This window comes from Megascapheus bottae, chromosome 1 (assembly GCF_031878675.1).
Source record: "Megascapheus bottae isolate mThoBot1 chromosome 1, mThoBot2.hap1, whole genome shotgun sequence".
Classification (NCBI taxonomy): domain Eukaryota; kingdom Metazoa; phylum Chordata; class Mammalia; order Rodentia; family Geomyidae; genus Megascapheus; species Megascapheus bottae.
This window is the reverse complement of record NC_143509.1, coordinates 64,498,183-64,504,182: the sequence shown is the minus strand read 5'-3', so window position 1 is coordinate 64,504,182 and position 6,000 is coordinate 64,498,183.

Sequence of the window (6,000 nt, the reverse complement as noted above, 5' to 3'; positions counted from 1 at the left end):
TGTATGTCTTTGCAATGGATTTGGAATGGAAGGCCTTTGGAAAGGAGCTTTGGGAAATGACTCAGCTTCTATATAGCAAAAGCATCTGCAGCTTTGTTTAGTCACTGACTTGTAGGAAATATTTACTTTTAAAAACATGTATGATTAATGTTCCAATTATGCATTATTTTCCCAGTATAAATCAGGAGTGTTTCCGGGAAATGTTGGGAACTATGCTTCTAAAACAGGCATTTGTGAGATTTAGCAGAATAGGTGGATCCATTCCCTCTAAAGACAAAAGTGAAAAAGAGCTAGATGAGCAAACTTTTTAGATTAACATATACTTCATTTCACTAGGAATAACTCATTATCAGACTATTATATACTGTACTACTAGTTTTTTTATTATATTTGAAACCATCAAAAATTTAATGCACATCATATCCTCATTCTTTTTCTCAAACATCTTAGAAGCCTAGGCTCCTAAGGTAATATTGGGGTATGATGAGCAGAAAAATCCCATAGAGAAAACAGTACTAAAGGCTGATTGCTGTTTTTCTTTTTGACTGCTAGTCCTGGGATTGAACTCAGGGCCTAGGTGCTCTCCACGAGCTTTTGTGCTTAGGGCTTGTGCTTTACCACTTGAGCAACACCTTCACTTCTGCCTTTTGTGTAGCTAAATAGAGATAAAGTCACCGACTTTCCTACCTGGGATGCCTTCAAACCAGCATCTCCAGGTCTCAGCTTCCTGGCTCACAGTTGTAAGCCACCAGCACCCAGCAAGGCTGACTGTCTTTTTAAAAACAGCTAGGCCCTGGTGGTTCTTGAGGTCTGAGTGGCAGTGTGTTAAGTCATTACTTAACAGTAATGACTTGAGTCATGTGTTTGCATGTTTGAACAACTGATTTACCAAATGGAGAAATGTCATTTTCATGTGGTGGTTTTTATTCATTAACTCAGGTTTCTCAAAATATCTATGGCCATAATAGCATAATAGGTTTCCATTCTGTATAAAAGGGATGGAATTAATTCTTATGTCTACTGATACTGATAATACAAACTAGATCATTTGGGCTGAGAGTTTGGCCTAGTGGTAGAGTGTTTGCCTAGCATGCACTAAGACCTGGGTTTGATTCCTCGATACCATATACATAGAAAAAGCTGGAAGTGGTGCTGTGGCTCAAGTAGTAGGGCTCTAGCTTTGAGAAAGCCCAAGGACAGTGTTCAGGCTCTGAGTTCAAGCCCTAGGACTGGGGGAAAAATGGTTATTAGAAAACAATAAATCAATCCTATCTTTTGAAAATATATTTAAAAATAATTTCTGCATTTGCATAGCACATTGCAGAATAGTTTTGAGAAGAGCAACTCTTTCTCATGAATTCTTCCTGTTGAATAGTGTTGGCAGCATTGCTTTCTTTTAGGGGAGAGGAAAGGGGTGTGAATGTGTCTACCAATCTCCAATATCCATATGTAAAGCATAAATAAAATATTTATTTTATGCCTCAGTTTGTTATTTAAGTTTCTAGATAATGCATTTCTTTTGGTCTGTCAGTATACAATTCAGATGGAGTTTTATTTATACTCCGTGCCTGCTATTCAGGAGAGACACTCTACCATACACCATTTTTTTTTTTTTAACTTTTCAACCATTCTGACCAGTAAGGATTATGTTGAGATGTGGACTTAATGGTGCTGCCTCATCAGTTTGCTTCCGATGTGGCTTCCTACTCAGAGGCCCTAAAACGAATAGAAATTTAAAAGTTACAAAAACTTTCTATTCTTGTTACCTTATCAGCAGAATAGGAGTTTGCTCAAAATGAGTGATCTGAAGAAATTAGGTGACCAAGCTTTGTTTTTTGTTGTCCTAATTTTGAGATTCAAATTCTTACTCCTTTTAAGAATGTTGATGTATGAGTGTGAAGATGATAGAGTAAAGATGCTCAGATACTCACTGTTAGTTTCCCTTCACTTGTATGTTGTAGAATTTCAGATTGTTCACTGCTAGTATTCCTTTAATGAGAATGTGTTAAACTTATAGCAGTCTTTTAAAAAGATTATGCAGTTCTATATTGATTGTGCTGTGCCTGGTCCTAAGTGCAGCCAGTTAAATAAGTTTCATATGTATTTTTCCAGTGTTAAATCTCACATATTGTATCCTTTGGAAATTTCCTTCTATTCTGAACAACAAATAGAAGAGGTCATGTATATATATATAAATATATATTGAGTCCTTATCCTTGAGATTTCACTGTCATTATGTTAAAAGTTGCATACAATGATTAAAATCTATACAAGAAAAGTGGATATAAATCAACATTTTTCTTTTGGGGGGTTTGGGCAAGAAAATATAACACAGTATTTTGTCTTACTATTTCAGCATGTCCTTTTTTTCCCCCTTTATAGATTGTTGAGTTTGGCCTAGTGGTAGAGTGCTTGCCTAGCATGCATGAAGACCTAGATTTAATTCTCAGTACCACATACAGAAAAAGCCAGAAGTGGTGTGTTGGCTCAGGTGGCAGAGTGCTAGCCTTGATAACGCCCAAGGACAGTGCTCAGGCCCTGAGTTCAAGCCCCAGGACTGGAAAAAAAAAAGATTATGATCTTGAATTGGGCTCTCATGGTATCTTATAGATATATAGTATGTATAATATATATGTAAATTATAGTCATGTCCTACATGATCCAGAAATACAATATAGATTCTTATCCTGAATATTAGTTTAAATTGAAAACTTCTAAAAGCTTCTAAATTAAAGGACATGAGTAGTATTTCTTTCACTTTTTTTAATTAGAAAAAAATCTTCGTTATGGGCTGAGATGTAGCTCAGTGACAAAAAAAAAAAAAAAGAAAAAGAAAGAAAAGATCCCCAGTACCAAAAAAAAAAAAACTAACAAAAAAATCTTTGTTAAACAGAAAGGTTACAGTTACATGTCATATAAAGAGTACATTTCCTTTTTTTCTTTTTGCCAGTCCGAGGCTTGAACTCAAGGCCTGAGCACTGTCCTTGGGCTTTCTCAAGGCTAGAGGTCTACCACTTGAGCCACTTTTGGCTTTTTCTATGTATGTGGTACCAAGGAATTGAACCCCGGTCTTTGCACAAGCTAGGCAAGCACTTTACCACTAGGCTAAACTCCCAGCCTATTTTTTTTTTTGTCAGTCTTGAGGCTTGAACTCAGAGCTTGGGTGCTGTTCTTGAGCTTCTACCACTTGAGCCATTTATGGCTTTTTCTGTGAGGAACCCAGGTCTTCATGCTTACTAGGCAAGCACTCTACTACTTCCCTGTTTCTTTTACAGTGTTCTTAGAATTCATGATTTTGTGCCCCAGGTTTTTTTGTCACAATGTATCAGTATACATTGCAGCTAGTCCACATCACTAGGCATATTAGCTAGGGTTCTCTAGAGAAACAGAACCAGAAGAATATGTTTGTAACTATAAAAGGGATTTTATTGGGATAGCATATACCTTTGGAGGTAGTCAGTTCACCAGAAGCATATATAATGGACAACTATTGAGCCTGCTCACTTTTCCTCTTTATCTAGTTGCAAGACCAAAATACCACGGTGAATAAGAATATGAACTCTAAAATTAGACTATCCAGTTTACAATCTTAACTATCCACTTTTCAACCCCAACTCTGCTACTTCTTTGAGCCATCAAATTTTAACTTCTTAGTTTTCTTGCCTCTCAAATTGAGATAGTAAGAGTTTATTTCTTCATCTAAGAGCATTCAAGAATTGGAAAGGTGGAGGATACACACAAAAGTCAGGTTCTCAACACATAGGTTTTATCCTCTAGTCTGCAGGAGAACAAAGTTATCTTCTTTTTCTTTTTTGTTTTTTGTGGGTCATGGGGCTTGAACTCAGGCTGGGCACTGTCCCTATGTTCTTCAGCTCAAGGCTACCACCCTACCCTTGAGCCAAGTCCCACTTCCCGTTTTCTATGTTTGGAGACAAGAGTCCCTGTCCTTTTGTGCCCAGGCTGGCTTTGAACCTTGATCCTCAGATCTCAGCCTCCTGAGTAGCTAGGATTACAGGCGTGAGCCACTGCACCCAGCATCGAAGTATCTTTTTCTACCCTAAGTTTATGGGCATAGCCTCTATAGCAAAAGGCAGATTAATGAGAAAAAACAAGCAAATATATTTAATATGTTTTCTATAACATGAGAGGCTTCAGAAATATATGAAAAGCTATATGCTGATGGCTCATGCCTGTAATTCTAGCTACTCAGGAGGCTGAGATCTGAAGATCAAAGCCAGCTAGCTAAGGCAGACTAATCTGGCATTTATGTCTATTAACCAGAAAGAAGCCAGGAGTGGAGATGTACCTCAAATAATAGAGGACATGTCATGTGTGAATAAGCTAAGCAAGAGCATGAAGCTTTCTAGCAGAACTGTAGTCTAAGTTCTAGCACCTACATACACATACACACACACACACACACACTGATGTTTCTGAATAAAAACCAGACATTTAACATATTTAGACATGGCTGGTGATACATACCTGTACCTTAGCACTTTGGAACTTGTGGCTTGCAAATTCATCGCCAACTTGGACTCCGCCACAACCACCAACAAAAATACAGTAATAACAAAACCCCACAGATACTTGATAGGATCATGACATCAGAGGCTGTGTTTAGAGCTGAGTGATGGAGGTGGACACCCTGATTGTCATCTCCACATTGGTGCCATCTGCTTTCCTTTTCTGCATTCTCTCTCCCTTGTGAGAAATAGAGCAGCATAAGCCAGGTGCAGTGGCTCACGCCTGTAATCCTAGCTACGCAGTAAGCTGAGATCTAAGGATCAAGGTTCAAAGCTAGCCCAGGCACAAAAGGACCTGAGACTCTTATCTCCAATGAACCCCTAGAAGTGGGGGTTGGCTCAAGGATAGGGCAGTAGCCTTGAGCTGAAGAGCTCACTCGGGAGACAGCGTCCAGGCCAAGTTCAAGCCCTGTGACTCACCATAAAAAAAAAAAAAAAGCAGCACTTGCTGCATAAATGACTCACATAAGAATCTCTAAGGTTCTGCTCCTGGGGAACAGAACTGAAGCTGGTACCCTTTCATTTCACCTTCCATGAATATTTGCCATGAGCAGAAATCACTGTGATCATTTTTCTAGTTATATTACACATATCAAAGGAGCATCTTAATCTGAGAATATGATTATGAAAAGGAAAACTTCAAATGATATGTTTCCTCAATTCTTTTTTTAGGGATGGGATGCAGCTCATATATGTCTAGCATGTATGAGGCTCTTGGTTTGCTCCCCAGAATCACAGGAAAAAGGAGAGTGTAGTATTTATTATCTACCCATTGTTATCCATTATTGTCTAATTTTAAAGAAAGCTTTTTTTTTTTGCCGGTCCTGGGCTTGGGCTCAGGGCCTGAGCACTGTCCTTGGACTTTCTCAAGGCTAGAACCCTACCACTTGAGCCTCAGCACCACTCCCGGCTTTTTTCTGTGTATGTGGTACCAAGGAATCGAACCTGGGTCTTCGTGCATGCTAGGCAAGCACTCTACCACTAGGCCAAACTCCCAAGAAAGCTTTTTTTAAATCAGTTGTAGGGCTTAAACTTGGGCCTAGGCATTATTCTTGAACTCTTTTTGTTCAAGGCTGGCACTCTACCATTTGAAGTCACAGCTCCACTTCCAGTTTTTGAATAATTTGTTGGAGATAAGAGTATCATGGGGACTTTTCTGACAAGGCTAGCTTTGAACTGCAGTCTTCCAATTTCAGTTTCCTGAGTAGCTAGGATTATAGGCATGAGCCACTGGGGCCCAGCAAAGAAATCTTTTCCAATGTACACTTTTTATTTTTAGAGAATTGAAAACTCAATTTTATTTTATTTATTCATTTCTTATTGGTCATGGGGCTTGAACTCTGGGCCTGGGCGCTGTCTCTGAATTCTTCAGGTCAAGGCTACTGCCCTACCCATTGAGATACAGTGCCAGTTTTGGTTTTCTAGTGGTTAATTGGAGATACATGTCTCAAAGTCTTTAGTGCTCGGGTTGGCT